The sequence below is a fragment of the Antechinus flavipes genome, chromosome 2, assembly GCF_016432865.1.
Source record: "Antechinus flavipes isolate AdamAnt ecotype Samford, QLD, Australia chromosome 2, AdamAnt_v2, whole genome shotgun sequence".
NCBI classification, from domain to species: Eukaryota; Metazoa; Chordata; class Mammalia; order Dasyuromorphia; family Dasyuridae; genus Antechinus; species Antechinus flavipes.
This window is the reverse complement of record NC_067399.1, coordinates 181,200,185-181,226,494: the sequence shown is the minus strand read 5'-3', so window position 1 is coordinate 181,226,494 and position 26,310 is coordinate 181,200,185. Positions and strand designations below refer to the sequence as shown.

The 26,310-nt window shown below is 32.7% G+C and overlaps 1 protein-coding gene and 1 long non-coding RNA gene across 2 annotated transcripts in view; both read right to left on the bottom strand.

The window, feature by feature from the left end:
* Window positions 1–26,310, bottom strand: part of CSMD1 (CUB and Sushi multiple domains 1) — a 2,716,069-nt gene that overhangs the window by 2,417,743 nt on the left and 272,016 nt on the right. The gene's annotated exons all lie outside the window — the stretch shown is intronic.
* Window positions 15,521–19,279, bottom strand: LOC127548556 (uncharacterized). Its single transcript, XR_007950427.1, has 2 exons — window positions 16,374–19,279; window positions 15,521–16,284 (listed from the first exon to the last, which is right to left on the bottom strand). It is a non-coding gene; the product is annotated as an uncharacterized LOC127548556 (long non-coding RNA).

The window sequence follows — 26,310 nt, the reverse complement described above, 5'->3', positions numbered from 1 at the left end:
AAGTCTTCCTGACTCTTAGATAAGATCTTCATTCATAGTACCTTTCATTTTTTTATAAAAGTTAAAAAAGTTATTGTTATTTAATACAGACAAGTTGTGAAGCTTTTTAAGTGTTGGAGATAGAGGAATGTTATTGAGTTGTCTCCCCTAAGATTGTGCGCTACTTTTGAACTTCAGAGAAAGGTTAGGTTCACTGTCTTTTGCCAATTGTAGGATTTCACTTTGGGCACGATGAGTCCCAGCTTATGCTTTCTGTCCCTTCCAGGATAGGTCAGTGGTACCAAGGAGCTGTTCAAAAGCATGTTTGCTTTTTTTGTTTTAGACATTTCAGCTTCTGGGAATTCTGACAGCAGCACACTGAGATTAACAAAGGTATCTTTCATGTATAATGTGATTTAGAAACAGCATTAAAATTCCAATTCTGCTTGGACTTTCATGATGTAATTTTCAAGAATAATTATTAACTCTATCATGAACAAGCTACTCCCTGAAAATGATAATTAGGGGGGCAGCTAGGTGGTACAGTGGATAGAGTACCAGCCCTGATGTCAGGAGGACCTGAGTTCAAATATTGTCTCAGACACTTAATACTTCCTAGCTGTATGACCCTGGGAAATCACTTAACCTCAATTGCCTAAGGAAAAAAAAGGAAAAGAAAGAAAGAAAATGATAATGAATCTGTAAATGCCCTCAAGCAAGCTTCAATTAGAGCATTTGAGATAGGAGAGGTCAAATATGTGTTATACCTTAGATGGTAATAATAATAATAACATAGCATAACACAAAATATTACCTTTCTTATTATAATTACTGCTAGTATTAGCAGCATTATTACTCCTCCCCGCCTCCCCCAGTAAATCTGAATGAAGAGCCATTTGATTAAAGATGTATCTTATCTGTTCTAAGCAGTAACATTTTGTTCAGCCAGGGCAAGGTAAACTCATTAAGCTGCCAGGAAGTTCTTTGTCAAAGTAGTAATAAAGGGTTTGTGACAGGAAACCCATGGAAAAAATAATCAAACTCAACTGTTAATGTACCCTTCAGACTGTCAAGTTCAGGCTTTCTAGGACCTGTGAATTCAGGGGATGTGGGGTCTCTGAAATAGGTAAAGACACTAGAAAGGTAACAATGGAATGAGTGTCACTTTGCAATCTAGGCCTTTTTTCTTAAATTAAACCAGTGGATTTTCCAATACAGTTTCAAAAATTTCCCAATAATTATATGATATACATTACATTTTACATGAACTCTAGACCAAGAAACATGGAAGCATAATATAGTGGAAGAAGAGCTTCACATGGAATCAGGACAGAAATTTGAATCTTGTGTCTGTTAATTATTAACTCAGTGATATGTCCAAGTATGAACATCTATAGGCCTCAATGTCATCACTGGTAAAATGAGATGGAGGAGATTAATTCAGTGATGCTATCTAAAGCTAAATTTTTGTTTTTATGATTTTTTAGACAAAAAAAAAAACAAAACAAACAACCAAAAACACAAGTTGAAGTAAAGTTAAACCAATACTCTCCATTTTTTTGGCCTCAAAATAATTTCCTTATTCATGTAGTCATTAACATAATATGCATTGTAACCAAAAAATAAAAAATAAAATCATCATTTAAGTACCATTATAGAAAAAAATAAATAAAAATAGTTATTGTCAGAATGAAAACAGAGATAAAGGAGAACAAGTAACTATTTTAATCAATTATATCTCAGTGAAGTTTATTTTGGATAAAGAATAGAATACTACACCTTCCTGTCATAAAAAAGAGAAATCTTGTCACTCAAGCCTCTCTACAGTAACCAGCCAGCTTTGTTGCCAAGAAGAGGGAATTTAAATAAATCATGGTTTTCTCAACTTAGATTCTTCCACTTATAGAATAAAAAGACTATGAAAAAAAGCCATCTAGCAGTACATATTTGATCATGGAAATTCTGTGAGTGTTCCATTTATTTAAAATAACTAAATTTTGCTTCTCTACCTATGAGAATTAAATTTCCCCTATCTTGATGTAGCCTTAGCCTAAACATGGCTTGATTCCCTGTCAACTCCCATACTATTGCCATAGAAAGAGAGTCTTATTATATCAGGATCTACTTTAGGGCAAGTATCAGTCTTCTCTATGTTGATGTACTCTCTGGTCTGAATCTCTGCTATTAAAAAGTTGTTTTTGTTTTTGTTTTTCTCCTAATTACTAGCAACAAATTAGACTTTCATTCCCAGCCATGATTGATGTACAATACCTGATCACTTTCCAACAGCTATCAATGATTGCAAAATAGTTTCTTCCAAAGTATTCTTTATTGTTTGGTTTAGCTTTGAGCTCCATTTACATAAAAATAATATTCTTTTAATTTAATAAAGTAGCCATGTGGTTAATTAATAGATTTCAAATAATTCTTTGTATATGGTGAAAGATTGATGTATTGGAAAAGCCATGAGATTATGAACAAATTAGGAATATATTTTTTTCCACTTTTGACTAGCTTTGAGAGTATGAGCAATTCTAAATTTTTGAGCCAATCTGTTTTGTTGTTATTGTTATTTTAAAGAGGAAAACACCTGCTCTTATTGCATCAAATCCATTGGTTCTTAATTAATCCTATTCAATTTTATACCATTAGTTAATTGCAATATTTGAATTTAATTTTGCTTTTCCTTACCATCTCAACAAATAAACCCCTAAAATGCAGAGATTTTTGTCTCATTATTTATAGTTACCTCAACAACCAGCATAACTTCATAAATTTTACATGGATTAAAAGACCTTATAAAGAGTAAAAAGATGCATGTCTATAAGAAAGTATGACTTTATTTAATTAAAACTAATGTATTACACAAGGAGTTAAAGAAATTCCCAAGCTTCAAGGGTATATTGTGGTGAGCTATCCCCACAGGAGCACCCATGAGCTCCTAGGCAGTTAGGGAGGAGTACAGTAGTTGATTCTAGGGAACTTGGAATGATGTCTTGGTTTATCCTTAATGTAGTCTAGCCTTATTATTTGGGACAAGCATTTTCTCTTAAGAAATGAAGAAAAAACTTCCTTAGAGTCACGACATAGATAAGGTGTGGTGGCCACCCACAGAGAATAGTTATCCTTTATAAATACACAGGAATACCAAACTATCAGCGATCTGTCAAGAAAAACCATTGAGAACTGAAACAAGTACAGTAAGACTGTTTTACATACAACAGAGAAGTCTGTTCCCCAAAGCTTGTACTGCTCAAATGAAGTCTTTTTTTCCAGTATAGGCCAAAGATATGAGTAAAAAACAACAGAGGTAAGCATGAAGGAAACAAGCATTTATTCAATGATACCAAACTCTATATTAAGCACTTTAAAATATTATCTCATTACTGATTAATTGATCCTTAGTACAATCCTGGGAGCATTGTTTCCCTTATATAGTTGAGAAAACTGAGGTAAACATGGCTTAAATTACTTACATGAATTTGTAAATGTCTGAGACCAGAGCTGAACTTATCTTTTGACTTAAGGTCCAATTAAGCTGCTTTTAGGATTTCCCAGGCAATTGATTAAGTGACATTGGTGAGGTTGAGGGAAGAATGACTGTGAGCAATATGGTATAAATGTTAGGGGAGGGGTATGTGTCTCATTGAATATGAGATTCTGAATTTATGGCAAAGAGAATTTTAATTACGTCATATGCTAGAAGCTTGTTCCTTATAACAGGTAACGTGAATCATATGAACCACCATTACATTTAGCTATGTACCCTGTAGATCATTTCTAACATTGAAAAGCCATAAAAGGGAAATGTGAGAGCAACAAAAATACTTGCTGTACCATTAATAGGGAAGACAAAGAACTGCAAAACACATGAATAATGACACCATTATGTAGATGAAATATAATAAATGAAGAAGCAGAAAACTAAGAAAAGGAAACAAAAATGTTAAGTAAATTATATGAAGAAACCATTTAATAGGGAAATAGATTTATTTTGAGTGAAGAATAATGTCAGAAGTAGGTCACAATTGATGAAGTCAGAACATAATGTGCCATGCTTTTACACTTTGTGTGTATTAAGGTTTACCTTTTCAATGCAGTATATAAGCAATGTCTCAGTAAAAATGACAAATGCCCAAGTAGAAATAGCATAGCTTAAAGTCAAATGCATCAAGTGATTTCCTGTTATACATTGATTCATGCTTGTTTATATGGATTCTAACCTAGAAGAATCTCAAAGAGATTTATTCAAACTCCAAATGAAAAAGGATTTAACCATATCTATTTCAGAAAAGAAAATTAACAACGAGAGAGAGAGAGAGAGAGAGAGAGAGAGAGAGAGAGAGAGAGAGAGATTGTGACTTTCTAGGAGTCCTCTACTAATGAGTAACTGGAGGAGAAAGTGTATAGAATACTAAGGACCTTTTACTATGCTTCTTTTTGTCCTTCCCCAAACCCTGTACTCCATCTGTTCTGCTTGGGCAAGAACATATATTTATTTATACTGTTTTTGTGAGCTAGGAGTCAACAATAAAAATACTGAGATAATAACAATTAGGAAATGTTCTGTGCCTTACCTTTGCCTTTAATCTAGGGATACAAGAAGATGTAAAATAGTCTTTGCCCTCAAGGATCTTAAATTGTAATAAAGGATACAATATGCAAACAAATATATAGAAATTGAATTACATAGAGGATAAATTGGTGTGAACAGAAGGAAGTCAATGGAATTAAGAGATATTGGGGAAGGCTTCCTGTAAAAAGTAGGATTTTGGTTGGAATTAAATGAACTCAAAGAGGTCAGTAGTTGAAGTGGAGAAGATAGAGCATTCTACACATGGGCTATAGCCAGAGAAAATGCTCAGAGCAATGAGATGGAGTATCATGTTCTTAAAACAGCTAGAAGGTCAGTGTAAGTAGAGCTAAAGTTTTGATGGGGACTAGGATACAAGAAGACTAGAATTGAAGAGAGAGCTAGGTTATTAAAGGCCTTCATTTAGAAACAGAAAATTCTGTCTTCATTCTTGGAAGAAATAGGAAACTACTGGAGGTTATTGATTGGTATATGACATGACATGAACATGACCTGCATTTTAGAAAAATCATTTTAGTGGCTGAATGGAGAATGGACTGGAGAAAAGAAAGCCTCTAGGTAGGCAGACCAACTAGCAGGCTATTGCAATAACCAAGGGTGGAGTGATGAGGGTCTGTGCTGAAGTGGTGGCAGTGTCAGAAGGGAGAGAGGGGCATACCTGAGAGAAAGTGCAAAGATGAAACTGGTAAGTCTTGGCAGCAGCTTAGAGGGTGAGGATTGGAGGCAGTGAGAAATAGTGAGGAATTGAGGATAATTCCCAGGTGTGAATCTAAGAGAATAAAAATGATCTTATCTTCTATAGTAACAGGGAAGTTTGGGGGAGAAGGTTTATAGGGAAAAATAATAACTTCTATTTGGGATATAATGAGTTTAAAATGTCTATTAGACTTAATTCAAGATTTCAGAAATTCAAATATTGGAGTTGTATTAAGTAAAGGTGTTAAATAAGGGTATTGAAAGACACCCTTACTTTCTGTTAACAATTAATAAATTACAGAAGTGGAAAGTTATGTGAGAATCATAGTCACAGAATTGGTGTTTATTGGTATTCTACTTGAACAAGTAGAAAGTTTAGTCTTAGTAAGTAGTAAGGTCACTTCATCATAGGGAAAGATTGAAGAAGGAGAAATTGATAGAAAGTACTTGCGTCAAAGGAGATGAGAATGAGGATAGAAGAGGAAGTTAATGGTTAGTGGTCTCAATTTTTTTTTTCTATAGAATATAAAGCAATGTTCCTAGCTGAGAGAGTAGGATACAGGAGTAACCATAGGAGGATAGAGGAGGGATTTTAGAAGATTCATTGTGGACAGTGGGATGAAGAGATGATAAGGGATTATAGTAGGATTGTCTTAAAGTAGTGAGAGTTTAGTTGAGGTCATCTAATACATATTTGTAGTGGTCCCGATAAGAACATTGCATTCACCTTGTAGCTATATGCCTAAAATAATACCTCAACTTGAGAAAAATGAATATCTAAATTTTTTCTGTCTGTTTTATTTCAATATTTATGCAGTACTTAAGACAACGTAACAACATAATAAATGATTTTTCCATTAAAAAATTCATTCTTGACTTCCAATATGCTACTTGTAATCTGAGGCTAGTATGTATATGTGTGGGGTTGGGGGCGTTGAGAGGAGTGTGACTTTTAAAAATATACATTTTAAAATAAATAGCACATATTAATGCCTTTATTACAAGAATTTGGCTTAGCAAGTAAGTTAGCTAGGAATCTTAAGATAGTTGATCTTTTATAAAATGTTGATTTATTTAAATTTCCTACTAATATTTTAAAAAGAAATATTTGCTTCCGTTTAATAGGGCTGAATCAATTATACATACATATATATGTATATATATATGTGTGTATATATATATATATATATATATATGCATATATATACACCTTAGAAATGTAAGACTCTTTTTAAAAATGTCAACATAAAATTCAACTTTCAAAGACATGAAATACCTATGTTGTAGTGATAGAGAAACAATAAAAGCCAAAATAAAAGAACTGCAAAAAATGTTTAAACAATGTATATAAATTCAACACTAATAGGCAATTATATCCTGGTCAAACATAGCAATGGTGCTACTTTGCTATCATAGTTAAAAGACACCCTTACTTTCTGTTAACAATTAATAAATTACAGAAGTGGAAAGCGATAAATGATATTAATCATATTCACAGAATTGATGCTTATTCATTTTCCATTAAACTACCTTGTGGAGGGGGTTATTTGAATGTTTTTTTGACATTATGTTGTACCAAAATAATAAAATATGCCAGTAATTTTATGATATATTTTTGAGCAATAAGGTGTTTTTTATGTACTTATGAACCTTAAATATTATGTGAAATATTTCTGTATGATTACTTAGGAATGTGATTGTGTTGATTACTTGATATAGTTGTAATTATTGATACAATATAATCAACACATATGATTACAATACAACATAATATTAACATAATGATTATAATAATTACTATTACTTTTTATTTATAATTGCATTTTTTAAATATAGAGGCTGCAAAATTCATCATCAGTGGAAATAACCCTAAGCAGGATCAGTAACTATTGACCAGAGATTCCTTATCTAAAGAGAAAGGAAAGATATCTAGTTTATATTGGTCCTCAGTGTGCCTGTGAACTCAGCCAACAGGAAATAAGTTAACCTGGGGCCAGAATTAGGTTCAGAATTAGATGGAAAATAGAGACTCTGAGTTATATACATTAGAAGTAAAGTCACAACAAGATAGACTTGGGAAGAATGGTTAGATATGAAATTATCTTTAGCTCTACATTTTGAAATTTTTATATTCTTTCAAGACACAATTAGGTTGCCAACTTCTTTCAAAATTCCTTTCCTGATTTCTGCTCCCCTCAGCTTTAATATTACTAAAGTTAATATTATTGTGTATATAATTTTTATTTTTTTAAAAAATCTGTGTACACATTATAAAACAGTAGAATCTAAGCCATTTTTTAGCTTAGAAACTCTTTCCTTGTGGTTATTGTTAGGTCTTTGGCCCACCCCTGTAGGAACAATACCTTAAAAAATAATTATGATTATTGTTGCAATTATTCAATAATAACTAGCATTTCTATATGTTTTAAGACTTACAAAACACTTTACATATTAACTCACTGAACATGAGAAGCTTAATAGATTTCTGTAATGTAATTAACATGTCTGTTGGATTGAAATGAAATTACTTAAATTAGACCAGGAGGTTCAAATGTGTAAGTGGAAGAAATGAATTTCCCTACACCAAAGACTGAATTTATTAAAACCCTAACTTGTCAAAAGTGCTTAAGAAGGTTAAAGGGAAAGGATCAAGACCCCATAATTAAGGCAGAAAAATGAATCACTAGCAGAATGAGATGGCAGAGTACTAAAAGCGAGAGAGCATATCTTTGGGTTACAAATAGAAGAGCTGATTTATTACTGTAAAATAACAGGATTAAGTTAGATGATTTTTAAGGTCTCTTTTAATTTTAAAATTATGATAATTTTGTATTAAAAAGGTCCCAGAAATTACAAATTTCAATGGATAGCTGATCTGTCAATCATCTCTGGACAAGACAGGAATGATTTTAATTAAGAAGTTAACTCTTTTGATGCTGATTGGCACTCAACTGAATGACAAGGTGTACAACGACAGGTTCCCTTTCCTGATTCAACAGAAGTAGTAATGGATACTTACAGATATAACTCAAAATGTATCTGGTCTCCTTGATTATCTTGTATTAACTAGTACAGAGGACTGTCTGGAGCCCACATATCTGCAAATGGTCAATGCTTCCAGATATTTCAAGGTGATTACAATTCCAAAAAACCCATACCTATCAGATTTTTGTTGCTGTTTTTCCTTATAAAATAAGTCATCCAAAGGCCTTTATTTTTTTTTTCTTATAGCAAAGGAATTGGGGGGGGGGGGGAGAGAGAGTATATTTTGTGAATAGGAAATAGCCAAATAAATGGTGATAAATAAAGGCAGTGCTATGTTATTGCTGTGTTAAAAGGATGATCATGAAGAATTCAGAAAAGGATGAGAGGACTTTTATGAACTAATAAAGAGTAAAGTAATTGAAGTCAGGAAAACAATATATATGATGATTACACAAACTGAGTAGGGGAAAAATGGGAAAAAAAAGTGTCATTCTAATGACTGATATTGTACCCAAGGATAGTGAGAAAATGATTTATTTGATTTATACCATCTCACCTCTCCATCAAAATAAGGGAAGGGAAGGGAAAAGGAAAAGGAAAGGGAAAGGGAAAGGGAAAGGAAAAGGAAAAGGAAAAGGGAAAGAGAAAGAGAAAGGGTAGGGGAAAGGGAAAGGGAAAGGGTAGAGGAAAGGGAAAGGGAAAGGGTAGGGGAAAGGGAAAAGGAAAGAGTAGGGGAAAGGGAAAGGGAAAGAGTAGGGGAAAGGGAAAGGGAAAGAGTAGGGGAAGGGGAAAGGGAAAGGGAAAGAGTAGGGGAAAGGGAAAGGGAAAGAGTAGGGGAAAGGGAAAGAGTAGGGGAAGGGGAAAGGGAAAGAGTAGGGGAAGGGGAAAGGGAAAAGGAAAGGGAAAAGGAAAGGGAAAGGGAAAGGGAAAGGGAAAAGGAAAGGGAAAAAGGAAGGGAAAAGGAAAGGGAAAAGGAAAGGGAAAAGGAAAGGGAAAAGGAAAAGGAAAAGGAAAGGGAAAAGGAAAGGGAAAAGGAAAGGGAAAAGGAAAGGGAAAAGGAAAGGGAAAAGGAAAGGGAAAAGGAAAGGGAAAAGGAAAGGGAAAAGGAAAGGGAAAGGGAAAGGGAAAGGGAAAGGGAAAGGGAAAAGGAAAGGGAAAAGGAAAGGGAAAAGGAAAGGGAAAGGGAAAGAGAAAAGGAAAGGGAAAGGGAAAAGGAGGAATGTACCAGGGAGGGAAAAATAATGGAGAAAGGGAAAATAGAAAGAAGAATATCTGTACCAACAAGCTGTCCAAGTTGGAATCAGGGACAAAAAAAAAAGATCTAGGTATTTTTTTATTGTGTTCAAGGAAAAGATTAATGAAACAGTAAATGCCTTTATTTTAACTGTTTTAATTATAAATCATTCCTAAAATAAAAGGCACCTTAATTTAAAAGAGTGATATACTTGTAGCTAAGAAAACCTAGGTCCAAATATTTTCTCTGAAAATTATTATCTATGTGATCATAGACATGTCCTTTAATCTCCCTAAAACTCTGTTCCCTTATCTATAAAAAAGGAATTTGAAGTAGATCATCTCTAAGATCTCTTCCAACTTGAAATCTATGATCTCAGAAACATACCTTCATAAATTTAAAAAGAATACTAAAAGAAATTTAATTTTCTAATGAATGATATTTTTATGAAGCATTTCAGAGAACAATACATTGGTTATTATTTTAAATTTGCTCATTTTATGTTAATAATATATCATTATAATCTAAAAATTTGCTCCATAACTTTCTGGACCTACATTTTCCATTTTTATATATTAATGTCACAAAGCTTTGCAAAATATTTTTTGTTAGTCAAACTCGTCTGAATCTGAATCTTCCTGACTCCAGGCCCAGAACTCTATATTTTGTGTCACCTAGGTGTCAAATCAAATACAAATATAGAAAAAAAAAAGAAGAAGAAAAATTAAGCATGTGATGTAACCTTTTAGTAATTTTAGTTTTAGGTTTTGAATTTCTGTTTAATATTTGGATTGTCCTGTAACATCCATTTTCACATGAATATTTAGAAATTTTAATAATTTTAATGGAAAATTGTCTTCATGTATTTATAATGTAGCAAACAATAGTCTGAAAGTAGAAGAAAAGATTTCCGTTCTAGTGAGGACCATATCAACTTAATAAAATACAATATTGAACCATGTTTTTGAAAGTTGTTTCTGAGAGTTTCTCATTTCTATGGCACTTTATGATTTCACATTCTACCCAACCTAATTAGATACTTATTAAATTAGATATACTTTTGTCCAATCCTTTTGTATTCAAGTAACAAAGGCTAATAGACAACTACATTTGTTCTTTCCTTTGCCATTCCATCTATTTGGTGCCCTTGTCACACATCTAAATTCTGACTCTTTCCTGCATTTCAAAAATTTCAGCTTGTCTAATGCCTGTCATAGATACATAGAATATAGGAACTAGCAAGGACCCATTCTTAGACAAATGTTTTCTATACAACCTCTTTTGCAAGGGATAATTTATTTTCCAATTAGAAACTTATAATATTGGGGCATCCACTAACTCAGGAAGCAGTCCATTCTTCTTTGAGGCAAAAAATTGCATCCCTAATATTCCTACTTGCTTAATTGAAAGAACAAAGCTCTTTTAAGAAGCAGGACTAATTACCTCGAAAGAAGGTGGGGAATATTTATTATGTATGTTGCAGTAAGTAAGGAACTTGATAGGGATCAGCATTTGAACCAAAGGGGAAAAATGCAAAAGTAAAGATGGCAAAAATGTTATTTCTCAGAAGCTATTTTACATATAATTTTGATAAGCATTTTGAGGTTGGAAACGGTGAAACTCTAAACCATTGGAATTTTTTTGTGAATACCTAACAATTGTATATGCCCTGTTTGTGTTGTGTCTGAAAATAACATAGATTTTGGTTTCTAATCCTAAAACAAAAATGAGTCATTTCTACTGAGCCAGAAGTCAGCTAGTAACTGATAAAACTGGGTCAGAACTGAAAACGGATAGCAGAGACAAGCCTTGAAGGCAGAAGCAGAAAAGGAAAGTGACTGCCCCCTGTTCCTTAAGGACAGGAAAACTCAGCCAAGTCCAGCTGAGTGAAGGTCTCAAAACTGAGAGTTCTGCCTACTGCTTGAAAGGAGCCAAGCTCAACTGAGCAGATGGATCATAGAAAAGCAGCCAAATTAAGAGTTGAGAGAAAAGCTTAGAAGCTTCACTGTCCCCCAGCTGAGCAAACAGGAGGGGAAAAAAAGTATCTTCTGCTGTTTAATAGAGGATGAAGAAAAGGGATCTTCCCTGCCTTTTACTGCCAGCTCAAGTTCAAGAGAGCAGAAATCCTCAGAGGTTTGTCTGCCTTTCCCTTTACTTCTATTACAACCAGACAAGGAAAACCTTTAGAAGCTATCTAAGATAGCCAACACTAGTATCTCTGATAAGCCCAGACTTGAGACCTGCTTTTGCTACAGAAGCATTGCCTTCCACAAAGGGAATCAATTAGCCTCTTAGAAAAGTATTCAATTATCTTAGAATATAAATTACACATAAGTTATCAGCCTTTGCTGCTATAGGAACTTCTTGCTAGTCCCTCCTAATGCCAAGTAAATCAGAGATCCTATACCTATTTCTATTTGTAAATACATATCTACACAAAGTAATATGAGAAAACCAACTCCATGAAATGATGTTTCCTACTGACTTCTGATAAAAGAGAAAACCAACAATATCAAATATTTTACTTTCCTATTCAATCTGTCCTGCCATCTTCTAGAAATTTTCTCCTATCTTAAGATATTTGTCCATCAATATCTTTTACACTAAGCTTCCTGATTCCTACCTTTTTTCTGTGCTAAGTACATTAACCACTAAGTACCTTTATATTCAGTTTATATATACCCATTTTCTTCCTTAATATAAGGTAAGTTTCTAGATAGAATACATTTTCAAATTGTTATTTTTTGAGGAGAAGGGATGTTGATTTTTCATTGTTTGTTTAATGACCAAAGCCTAATACAGCATCTATCAGATATAGATAGACACTTAATAAATACTTGTTGATATATTGATTACCTTTCCATGGAGAAACTGTGAACAACTTTTTTTTTTAATAAAAATACAAGTTTTGTGTTTGTTTGTTTGTTTTTTCCCTGTAGAATTGAGAGTGAGAAAAATATCAAGAACAATAGAGTTCCTCTAATAGAATAGTCTTGAACTATGTTATATACAAGGATCTTACATTTAGAATACTATATTTTATTTAATTATGATATACAGATTATTCACTTATATTTTAACTTCTTTGTTTAAAGAAAAAGGTTTCAAATTTGTATAATAAGCTATTTTACCAATTCAGCATCCATTGCCAAAGATAAGGATGCAAATATCTTCAAGAAGAGGAAGGAATTAAGAAATTAATATAAATGAAATGAATGTAAGTTTGGTTCTGCTTGATTAAAAATAGCTTTTAGGGGAAAAAACTGCTTCTACTGCCACCTACTGTGAGCTACTGGCTCTTCCCCTTTTTTGAATTATATCAAACAATATTATTCACAATACGAAAATTTGTTCAAATTGACAATAATTCTTAATGACTACATATGAAAACCAAAGAGATATTGAAGAAGCATTATAGACATAGTTAAAGTATAATTTGTGAGAATTTTAAAAACAAAATATGCAAATTAACTTTTCACTTTTTCACATGCCATTTTCTAACTGTTCTGCAAAAATGAATATATGTCAATTTAAATTGCACAGCCTAATTCACCCATAGATAACAAATACATTTAAACAGCAAGAACTAAGTGTCTCATTGGTGCTTTTGTAGCACCTAGTGAGTTCAATTTTTTTTTCCCATTTAGCCTGCAAGAATGATATTTTTACCTGAGTAGTGCCCCACAGAAAACTTTCCCTGAAGCATAAGATATTTTAAGCAAACACTGAAAAACTGATCCTGCTTGAAATGTATCTCTCTTCTGAAGAGAAGACCGTGAGGGCCCACTATAAATTTATAACGAAGAATATACATACATATATACATACATACTTACATAGTATGTTTATTGGAACAGAATTCCATAAGAAAATATCCCATGCCTGCCTCAATCAAATATTAACACATTTTTAAAAAGTCATTCTAATATACCAAAGTAAATAATATTGTATTGCAGAAATTTACTAGTAAGGTAGCATTTTAGGAGAATATTGAGAAAATGATGCTAAAGACTTAGAAGTCCCTTCCTTAAAGTATTAAGTCAGCGTGCTGTCACATGTTTTGATCAGAGTAGTTAAGCTCTTGAAATTAGAAACTAAATTTCCTGAATTTTTTCCTCCTTTCATAGATTCTTTCTGATAATATACAAATAAAACCAATAAAGTCTTTCTGAAGCACACTTCTCTTCCCACACAAATGCTATTTTCCCCCTCTGCTTATGAAGTAACAACCATAGTGCCAACCAAATCTCCTTTTAATGGAACAAACTGTATCTTTTATTATTTTTTTTTATTTTTCCTGAACAGAAAATGAGTCAAGTGAAAAATAAAAGAAGAAAGTGGCTGCTTGCTTCACTTTACAGTTGGTAGAAAAATTAAGCAACATTCTCTTAGAAAGAGCAGAATTAGCTCCTAATACTTGCTAGCTATGTTATACTGGATAAGTCTTTATCCTATGCAAAGGATACTACTGGGCCTGAAATAAAAAAGTCCTAAATTCAAAGATAACCTCACTTACTAGCAAATCATTAATCTCTGTTTGCCCTTGTTTACTCATCTCTAAAATGGAATCATAACAGCACTTTTTCCCAAGATTCTTGTGACGATCAATGGAGATAAAATTGTAATGCATTTAGTTCAGTCTGGCACATAAATAAAGTGCTACATAAATGCTGATTGTTATTATTGTTCCTGTTGTTATTTAATATCCTAGGACTATGATTTTCTCTTCTGTGAAATGAGAAGCTTTATTAGATGAATTGATTATCTAATTTAATAATTTATATTATCTATAATAAATATAAATATCTTTTTAAAAATCTTAAAATATTAGATTTTTTGGAGATCCCTTCCAAATATATTTTATGACATCATGCATCCTCTGTCCCTGCCTACCTTCATACCACTACCTTATCTCTCACATATTTCTGTCTCCCTCTCAAGGAAGTACCAAGTTGATAGCTACTATAGGCTTTACCTTTAGACTTGTAAAGGACAAGAACTCAGCATGCTGGATTGTGCTTGAGACCTTCCTTTAGAGAGATAGGCTTTGAAAGATACTTTGAAAAACAAATATAAACTACATAAAGATCTTTCAGGTCCTTGGATATCATTTCCTCTCAACAGACTTTAAAATCATTTGGTATTGATTAAAGAAGACTAGACAAGGAAGACTCAGAAATACTTAGCTTAAATAACCCAGTTTTTGAAAAACCTGAAAAAATAAATTAAGTAGAAAAAAACTTGTATTTTTGATAAGAACTGCTGAGAAAGCTGGAAAGAAGCCTAGCTTAAATAAATAGAAAACCAAAAATCTCACTTCATATTCCACAATAAATTCAAAACAGATACATGATTTGAATATTAAAGCTTATGCCATTAGAAAAATGGAAGTTTATCCATATATATATACAACTATCGGTGTGGAATGAATTCCATACCAAATAAATCATAAATGCAAGTGAGAAAGATTTTTTAAAGTTTTGTTTACATAAAAGTAGCTTCTGCACTAATAAAATTAAAAACTCTAAAATAAGAGAGAAGTGATTGACTATGGGGAGAGGGTAAAGACAAGAAAGAAATCTTTATATCAATCACCTTTTATTAGTTCTTGATATCCAAGTGTTATCAAAAGACCCCATGGAACTTAGCAGGATTGGAGAGTCAGCTCAGGACTAGCTGCTGCTGCTGCTGCTGCTTCCTACTTCCCCAATTGCAAGCTGGTCCAGTAATGTTTACAACAAACTCTCTTTTAAAGTGAGAGAAGAATCCTTTACCCAAAATGATTGTCATGAGAAATAGGTGTGCTCACAGGTGATACACACACCAAATACTAAAGCAGGAACAAGCTTTAGTAATAGTGTTAGTTTCATTCCTGACTCTTTTGGGGAAGGCTAGGATTAGTCAGATTTACAATCAGAGTTAATTACAGTTGGTTTGGTTTACAGTCAGAGTTACAGTTGGAAAGATTTACAATCCTCTTAATTCACCCATTCCATATGTCAAAATGTTTATGTCTTATCAATGACCTTAGCCTCTCTAGGCCAGTTTAGGTCTGGACCCCTTTGTCAGGAACTTTGTTTTTTAGTCAGTTCCTTGGCTCATACCATAATTAGTTGGAGATATCATTATTTTTACTGTAGTAAGTTTATTTTTAATACACATTGTTTTATGAATCATATATAAGAGAGAAAAATCAGAACAAAAGGCAAAAATAAAGGAGAAAAAAAATCAGAAAAGAGAAGTAAACACAGCATGTATTGATTTACATTCAGTTTCCTTACATCTTTTTCTGGATGCAAGTGGCATTTTCGATCCAATATTAATTGATTAATTGGGATTGCTTTGGATCACTGAACTATTGAGAAGAACTAAGTCTTTCAGAGATGATCATTGCACACTCTTGCTGTTATTGTGTACAATGTATTCCTGTTCCTGTTGTTTCACTCAGTATCAGTTCATGTAAATCTTTCCAGGCCATTTTATAATTTTATAATCATCGTGTTCATCTTTTTTTTTTTTTTTTTTTTTTTTTTTTTTTTTTTATAGAACAGTAATATTCCATTACCTTGCTCAGCCATTCCCCAACTGATGGGAATGAACTCTTTTTCCAATTCTTTGCTACCACAAAAAGAGCTGCTCCAAACATTTTTACAAATGTGTGTCCTTTTCCTTCTTTATGATTTCCTTGGGATACAGACCCAGTAATGGCACTGCTGGGTCAAAAAATATGTACAGTTTTATAGCCTTTTGAACATAGTTCCAAATTGCTCTCCTGAATGTTTAGGTCATTTCACAACTCCATCAATAATGCAATAGAGTTCCAATCCCCTCCGATATTTGTCATTATCTTTTCCTGTCATCAATGTGAGGGATATGAGGTGGTACCTCAGAGATGTTTAATTTGCATTTCTCTTATCAATAGTGATTTGGAGCATTTTTTCATATAACTATAAATGATATTAATTTCATCATCTGAAAATTGTTCAAATCCTTTGAACATTTATCAATTGTGAATTACATGTATTCTTGTCAATTTGATACAGTTCTTTATATATGTTAAAAATGAAACCTTTCTGAGAAATACTGGCTGCAAAGATTTTTTCTTGCTTTGAACTTCCCTTTTAATCTTGTTTCTGTTGGGTTTTTGTGTGTAAAATCTTTTTAACTTAATGTAATCAAAGTTGTTCATTTTGCCTTTCATAATGTTCTCTAGTTCTTTGGTTATAAATTCCTCCCTTCTCCAAAAGATCTGATAGATAAATTATCCTTTGTTCTCCTAATTTGTTTATGGTATCATTCTTTATGTGCAAATCATGTATCCATTTTAATCCTATTTTGGCATGGGGTATGAGATGTATGTCTATGTCAAGCTTAGTTTTCCCAGCAATTTTTGTCAAATACTGAGTTCTTACTCTAGAAGTTGGACTTTGCGGATTTATCAAATAACAGACTGCTATAGGCTTTGATTATTGTGCCATGTGTATCTAATCTATTCCACTGATCCACCACTCTATTTCTTAGCCTGTACCAAATGATTTTCATTATTGCTACTTTATAATATAGTTTTAGGTTTAATACCACTATGCCACCATTTTTTGTACTTTTTTCATTAATTCCATGTTTATTCTTGACCTTTTGTTCTTCCAGATAAATTTTGTTTTGTTTTGTTTTTAGTCCTATAAAATAATATTTTGGAAGTTTTATTTGAAGATGATGAAGCCATCTTCAGTAAGACACTGAAGAAAGCAGACGTTTTGAAGGATTTTTTTTATATTAGCTCAGCCTAGCCATGAACAGTTGACAATTTTTCCAAATGTTTAGATCTGATTTTATTTGTGAAAAGTGTTTTGTAATTGTGTTCATATATTTCTTAGATTTCTCTTGGCAGGTAGACCCCCAAGTATTTAATTTTGTCTACAGTAATTTTAAATGAAATTTCTCTTTCCATTTCTTGCTTATGGGCTTTGTCAGTAATATATAGAAATGCTGATGATTTGTGTGGTTTGTTTTATATTTTGCAACATTGCTAAAGCTGTGAATTTTTTCCCCGTAGGTTTTTGGATGATTTTCTAGGATTATCTAATTATATCATCAGATCGTCTGCAAAGAGTGATAGTTTTATTTCCTCATTGCCTATTCTAACACCTTTTTTTTTCTTTTCTTATTGCAAAAGGCAACATTTCTAGTACAATGTTGAATAATAGTGATGATAATGATCCTTGTTTCATCTCTCATCTTATTGGGAATGCATTCAGCTTCTCTCCATTATAAATAATGCTTGCTGTAGGTTTTAGATAGATACTGCTTGCTATTTTAAGTATAGCTTCCTTCATTCCTATGCTTTCTAGTATTTTTAATAAGAATGGGTGCTGTATCTTGTCAAAAGCTTTTTCTGCATCTATTGAGATTAGTATATGATTTCTGCTGGTTCTGTTATTGATATGGTTGATTATAGTAATAGTTTTCCTGATACTGAACTAGCCCTTCATTCCTCATACAAATCCCACTTTTTCATAGTGTATTGTCCTGCTGATAAATTGCTGTAATCTTTTCACAAATATTTTATTTAAAAATTTTGTATCAATATTCATTAAGGAGATTGGTGTGTAATTACCTCTCTCTGTTTTGGCCCTTCCTAGTTTAAGTATCAGTGCCATATTTGTGTCACAGAAGGAATTTGGAAGCACTCCTTCCTTACCTATTTTGCCAAATAGTTTACAAATCTATGTGGCTCTGCATATTTTTTCTTAGGAGTTTATTAATGCCTTGTTCAATTTCTTTTTCCAAAAAAGGACTATTTAAATATTTTATTTCCTTGAAACTATTACCACTCACATGAAAGAGTGCTCCAAATCACTATTGATCAGAGAAATGCAAATTAAGACAACTCTGAGATATCACTACACACCTGTCAGATTGGCTAAGATGACAGGAAAAAATAATGATGAATGTTGGAGGGGATGCGGGAAAACGGGGACACTGATGCATTGTTGGTGGAGTTGTGAACGAATCCAGCCATTCTGGAGAGCGATCTGGAATTATGCCCAAAAAGTTATCAAACTGTGCATACCCTTTGATCCAGCAGTGTTTCTATTGGGCTTATACCCCAAAGAGATACTAAAAAAGGGAAGTGGACCTGTATGTGCCAAAATGTTTGTAGCAGCCCTGTTTGTAGTGGCTAGAAACTGGAAAATGAATGGATGCCCATCAATTGGAGAATGGCTGGGTAAATTGTGGTATATGAATGTTATGGAATATTATTGCTCTGTAAGGAATGACCAGCAGGATGAATACAGAGAGGCTTGGAGAGACCTACATGGACTGATGCTGAGTGAGATGAGCAGAACCAGGAGATCATTATACACCTCGACAACGATATTGTGTGAGGATGTATTCTGATGGAAGTGGATTTCTCTGACAAAGAGACTTAACTGAGTTTCATTGGAGAAATGATGGACAGAAACAGCTACACCCAAAGAAGGAATACTGGGAAATGAATGTGAACTATTTGCATTTTTGATTTTCTTCCCGAGTTATTTTTACCTTCTGAATCCAATTCTCCCTGTGCAACAAGAGAACTGTTCGGTTCTGCAAATATGTATTGTATCTAGATATACTGCAACATATTTAACATATCTAGGACTGCTTGCCATCCTGGGGGGGGGGGGGAGGAGGGAGGGAGGGGAAAAAACGAAACATAAGTGATTGCAAGGGATAATGTTGTGTAAAAATTATCCTGGCATGGATTCTGTCAATACAAAGTTATTATTAAATAAAATAAAATTAAAAAAATAAATAAATAAATAAAAATAAAAATAAAAAAAAATAAAAATAAAAAAATAAATAAATAAATAAATAAATATTTTATTTCCTCTTCTATTAACCTGGGTAATTTGTCTTATTGTAAATATTCAACCATCTTGATAAGATTGTCAGATTTGATGCCACAGATTTTGTTAAAATAACCCCTAATTATCACCTTAATTTCTTTTTTAGTGGTGGTAATTTCACCCCTTTTATTTTTGATGCTGGTGATTTGGTCTTTTTTCTTTCTTTTTTTGATCATATTAACCAAAAATTTATTTATTTTATTGGTTTTTTCACAAAACCAATTCTTAGTTTTATTTATTAATTCAATAGTTTTGTTAGTCTCTATTTCATTAATCTCTCCTTTGAGTTTCAAAATTTCTAATTTGATATTTTTTTAATTTGTTCTTTTTCTAGCTTTTTAAGTTTCATGCCTAATTCATTGATCTCTTCTTTTTTATTTTATTTATATAGCTATTCAGAGATATAAAAATTTCCCCTAAGAACTATTTTAGCTGCATCCCCTATGATTTTGTATATTGTCTCATATCATTTTCTTGATGAAATTATGGATTTTTTTCTGGGATTTGTTGTTTGACCCACTTATGCTTTAGAGTTAGATTATTTCATTTCCAACTGGGGTTTAGTCTATCTTTCCCTGGCCCTTTATTGAATATAATTTTTGCTGCATTGTGGTAGGAAATAGAAATGTTTGCCATTTCTACTTTTTTGCATTTGATTGTGAGATTTTTATGTACCAATACAGGGTTATTATTTTTTTTTTGTAAGTGTCATGTACTGATGAGAAAAAGCTATATTCATTTCTGTGCCTATTCAATTTTCTCCAGGGATCTATTATATATAGATTTTCTAGGATCCTATTACCTCCCTAGTTTCTTTCTTGTTTATTTTTTAATTAGATTTCTCTGATTCTGAGGGGGAGAGTTAGCGGTCCTGTCCTAGAGTAGGTTTGCTGTCTATTTCTTCCTGTTATTGGCTTAAAATCTTCTCTAGGAATTTGCCTGCTTTACCACTTGGTACATACACATTTAGTATCTTTACTATTTCATTATTTATGGTATCCTTTTTCAAGATACATCTTTCCTCTTATCTCTTTTTATAAGATCTATTTTTAGTTTTCATTTATCTGAGATCAGAATTCCTATCACTGCTCTTTTTACTTAAGGTGAAGCATAATATATTTTGTTCCAGTCTTTACCTTTACTCTGTGTTTCTCTATTTCAAATGTGTTTCTTGTAAACAACATATTGTAAGATTTTATTTTTTAATCATTTTGCTATTTGCTTCCATTTTATGGAAGAGTTCATCTTATTCACATTCATAATTATGATTACCAGGTCTGTATTTCCCTCCATCCTATTTTTTCCTCTGTATATACTTTTTCTTCTCTCTTTCCATTCTGTCCTTAGTCCCTTCTCTTACTAGTCTTTTTTTTTACCCACCCTAACCACTGCCTTATCTTCTATCAACCCTTCCTCCATTCTCTTATCTTTTTCCCTAATGTTTCTGGCATCCCTTCTATCCTGTCTCCTTTTTTTTCTTTTCCTCTTACTCCTACTATCTTTTTTATAGGATTAGATAAATTTCTATACTCAACTGAATTGTTTTTTTTAATTTTATTTTATTTAATAATAACTTTGTATTGACAGAATCCATGCCAGGGTAATTTTTTACAACATTATCCCTTGCACTCGCTTATGTTTCCTTTTTTCCCCTCCCTTTCTCCACCCCCCCCCCAAGATGGCAAGCAGTCCTATATATGTTAAATATTCAACTGAATTATTGAGATATCCCCTCAGTCTCCAAACTGATGAGAACAAGTTTCAGGCAATGCTCATCCCTCTCCCTTTATTCCCTGGATTGTAATAGATCTTTTTCACTTTTTCATGTGAATGAATTTTCCCACTATACCTCCCCTTTCCTCTTTTTCCAGGACGTGCCTTTTATTACCCCTTACTGTCATTTTCTTTGATATGATCACCTCAGGAGTATTCACAACCTCAGTTCATGTGATGCCCCTCTCAGTCTGCCCCAGTGACAGATGAAGTTCTTAAGAATTGTAGATATTATTTTCTCATCTAGAGTTATATACATTTTTAACCTTTATATATAATTTCTCCCTGTTTATCTTTTTTTAAGTAAAGTTTGTTTTTTTTTTTTATTTTCAAAACATATGTACGAATAATCTAACAATGTTGACCCTTGCATAGGCTTGTGTTTCAGATTTTCTCCTCCTCTCCACCTCTCTCCTCTAAATGGCAAGCAATTCAATATATGTTAAACATGTTAAAATATATATTAAATATAATATGTATAAACATTTTTATATAATTATCATGCTGCACAAGAGAAATCAGATCAAAAAAAAAAAAAGAAAGTAAATGAATAAGAAAACAAAATGCAAGGAAACAACAAAAAAAGTAAGGATGTTATATTGTGATCCATAGTTTATACAGTCCTCTCTCTGGGTGTATATGGCTCTCTTCATCACAAGATCATTGGAACTGGCATTCAGCATCTCATTGTTGGAAAGAGTCACGTTCATTAGAATTGATTGTTTTTTAATATTGATGTTGTTATGTACAATGATCTTCTGGTTCTGCTCATTTCACTTAGCATCAGTTCATGTAAGTCTCTCCAGGGCTTTCTAAAATCATCCTGCTAATCATTTCTTATAGAACAATAATATTCTATAACATTCATATACCATGACTTATTCAGCCATTCTCCAACTGTTGGGCATCCACTCAGCTTCCAGTTTCTTACCACTAAGAAAAGGGCTGCCACAAACAGCATTCTTTATTGCCTAGATCTCATATGCTTAGATCATGAACCCATTTTGACTTTATCTTGATATATGGTGTTAGGTACAGATAAATGCCTACTTTCTGCCATACTAGTTTCCAATTTTCTTAGCAGTTTTTGTCAAATAATGAGTTCTTATCCCAAAAGCTGGGATCTTTTGGTTTGTCAATAACCAGTTTGCTATAGTAATTGTCTATTTTGTCCTATGATCTTAACCTATTCCACTGAGCCAGTACCAAATGGTTTTGATGACCACTGTTTCATAATATAGTATTAGGTCTGGTACAACTAGGCCACTTTCATTGGCTTTTTTTTTCATTAATTCCCTTGAAATTCTTGACCTTTTGTTCTTCCAGATGAACTTCATTACTATTTTTTCTAGGTCTGTAAAATAATTTCTTGGGAAGTTGATTGATATGGTACTAAATAAGTAGATTAATTTGGGTAGTACTATCCTTTTTAATTATATTTGCTTGGCCTATCCATGAACACTTGATATTTTCCCAACTGATTAGGTCTGACTTTATTTATGTGTAAAGTGTTTTGTAGTTGTGTTTCTATAGTTCCTGACTTTTCCTAACCTTGGCAGATAGATTCCCAAATATTTTATACTATCAACAATTATTTTGAATGAAATTTCTTTTTGTATCTCTTGCTGCTGGACTTTGTTGGTAATATATAAAAATGCTTATGATTTATATGGATTTATTTTGTATCCTGCAATCTAAGTATACCATCATATCATCTGCAAAGGATGATAATTTGGTTTCCTCACGATCTACTCTAATTCCTTTAATCTCTTTTCTTTTATTGCCAACGCTAACATTTCTAATACAATATTGAATAGTAATGGTGATAGTGGACAACTTTATTTCACTCTTGATCTTATTGGGAATGGCTCTAGTTTGTCCCTATTACACAAGCTTGCTGATGGTTTTAAATAGATATTGCTGATCATTTTAAGGAAAAGTGCATTTATTCCTATACTCCACAGTGTTTTTAATAGGAATGGGTGTTGGATTTCTATTAAATGTTTTTTCTTCATCTATTGAGACAATCATATGGATTTTTTTACTTTGATTATTCATAGTTGATTATGCTGATAGTCTTCATAATACTGACCCAGCACTGCATTCCTGGTATAAATCCTACTTGGTCATAGTGTATTATCCTGGGGATTACTTTCTGTAATCTCATTACTAGTATTTTATTTAGATTTTTACATCAATATTTGTTAGGGAGATTGGTCTATAATTTCCTTTTCTTTCTCTGTTTTCACCCTACCTTATTTAGCTATCAGTACCATATCTGTGTCATAAAAAGAACTTGGTAGGAATCCTTCTTTCCCTATTTTTAAAAATAGTTTATATAGTATTGGAATTAATTGACCTTTGAATGTTTGGTAAAATTCACATGTAAATCCATCTGGCCCTGGAGATTTTTTCTTAGGGAATTAATTAATAGCTCGTTCCAGTTCTTTTTCTAAAATGGTACTATTTAAATAATTTATTTCCTCTTTTGTTAACCTGGGCGGTCTATACTTTTATAGATATTCCTCCATTTCATTTAGATTATCAAATTTATTGAAATAAAGTTGAGTAAAATAACTCCTAATTATTGCTCTAATTTTCCTTTTATTGGTAGAAAGTTCTCTCTTTTCATTTTGAGACTAACAATTTGATTTTCTTCTTTGCTTTTTCTAATCAAATTAACTTAAGGTTTATCTATTTTGTTTATTTTTTTTTCATAAAACCAATTCTTAGTATTATTTATTAATACAATAGTTTTCTTATTTTCAATTTTATTAACTCCCCTTCTATATTCAGAATTTCAAATTTGGTATTTAATTGAGGGGTTTTGATTTGTTCTTCTTTTAGCTTTTTTAATTGTAAGCCCAATTCATTGATCTCCTCTTTCTCTATTTTATGCAAGTAAGCATCTAGAGATATAAAATTTCCCCTTATAATTGCTTTGCTTGTATCCCACAAATTTTGGTAGGTTGTCTTATTATTGTCATTCTCTTGGATGAAATTATTGATTGTGTTTATGATTTGCTGTTTCATTCATTCATTCTTTAGGATTAGATTGTTTTATTTCCAATTAATTTTTGGTCTATTTTCTCCTGGACTTATATTGCATGTGATTTTTATAGCGTTATGATCTGAAAAAATGCATTTGCTATTTCTGCCTTTTTGTATTTGATTTTGAGGTTTTATGCCCTAACACATAGTCAAATTTTGTATAAGTTTTATGAACCACTGAGAAAAAAGTAAACTGCTTTCTGTCTCCATTCAATTTTCTCCAAAGATCTTTCATACTTAACTTTTCTAACATTTTGTTTACCTCCTTAACTTCTTTCTTATTTGTTTTGTGGTTCAATTTATCTAGTTCTGAGAGAGCAAGATTGAGATCCCCCACTAGTATAGTTTTGCTGTCTCTTTCTTCTTGCATCTTTCTTAACTTCTCCTTTAGAAATTTGGATGCTATTCCACTTGGTGCATATATGTTTAGTATTAATATTGTTTCATTATCTGTGGTACCCTTTAGTAAAATATAGTTTCCTTCCTTATCTCTTTTAATTAGATCTCTCTTTGCTTTTACTTGATCTGAGATCAGGATTGCTTCTCCTGCTTTTTTTTTTTTTTATTTCACCTGAAGCATAATAGATTCTGCTCCTTTACCTTCACTCTTTGTGTATCACTATGCTTTAGATGTGTTTCTTGTAAACAACACATTGTAGAATTTTGGCTTTTAATCCTGTCTGCTATCTGCTTTCTTTTTATGGGATAATTTATTCCATTCACATTCACAGTTGAAAAAAACTGTTAATTTCACAGTCACAATTAAAATAATTCTGTATTTTCGGCCATCTTGTTTACACTAAGTTTTGCTTTTCTCTTTTTTATCCCTCCCCTCCTATATTTCTCTCAGTCTTCCCCTTTTAGAGCACCCCCCCCACCTTTTACATCTTTTCCCTTATACTTCTGTTTTCCAAACAAGGGAATATTGCATTTCCCTTTTATTAGTTTTTCCTTTTCTTTTCCCTCTTTACCTCAACATTTCCCTATAAGGTGACACAAGTTCCTCTGTGAAACCAAATATGTCTGATATTCTCTCTTAGAGCTAAATCTAATGAGAGTAAGATTCACACAATGCTCATCCCCCTTCCTTCTTTCCCTCAATTATAATAGGTTTTCTTTGCCTCTTCATGAGATGTAATTTCCCTTATTTTACATCTTTTTTTCCTTTTTTTTTCCAGTATGATCCCCTTTCTACCTATAGTTTCTTCTGCAATTTCTTCCAAAGTATGAGGAGAAAAGCAAGCAGAGAGTTGATGCCCATAGCCCTGGAGAGTACACATGGGGCAGAGCTAAGGAAGCTTTTTTTTTTTTTTTTTTTTTACTGATTTCATTGGCCAAAGATCATGGCAAACACTTATATGTCTCAAATGGGAGGATCAATAGCAGCTGAACTTGGTGCTGCTCCTTTGGGGTGGAGGTTTGGGGATGGAGCAGGAGATTTTCCTCCTTTTTAGTGTAAAAAAAAAAAATGGATATCCATCAATCTATGGGGAAGAGACATCTTACAACAGTTAGGAAACAATTAAGTACTTCAGCTTTTTAGGCAGGTCTGCTGTAGAAGGCCTGCCAGCACTCTCATCTGTTCCCATTCAATAGAAAATAATACATTGGTGTGGATGGAACAGTGTTGCTTTATCAGTGAAAAAATTGAGGCCTACTGATACACATTCCTGAAATGCAATTTGGTGATATTTATCCAGATTTTTACTCCTAACAATAGAATCCAGGATTAAGACGCTACTCCAAAAATAAAAGAGAGGGGGAGCCATAGATAACCTTAGAGAACTTCTAAATTTAACAATATATATTTAAAACTTTTTTGATTTTTGATGGAGATGCACTGGCTCCAGCAGACAGGTTTTTATAATCCACTGGAAGGGCAGTGTCCAGTGTGAGCAGTTTCACTGTCTTTAGATAATCGCTGGGTGATGTGGAGAAATTCAGAAAGTGATGAATGGAAGGAACCAGATGGTTTAACTGCTTGGAGGAGAGGGTTTGCTTGTATCTCTACAGGTGGAGAAGAAACGCAATGGGTGCCAAGGGGCCATATTTGCCTTGTTCATTGGAGAGGGATGGAGGGGGTAGACACTGGAGGCAAAGGGGAAAAC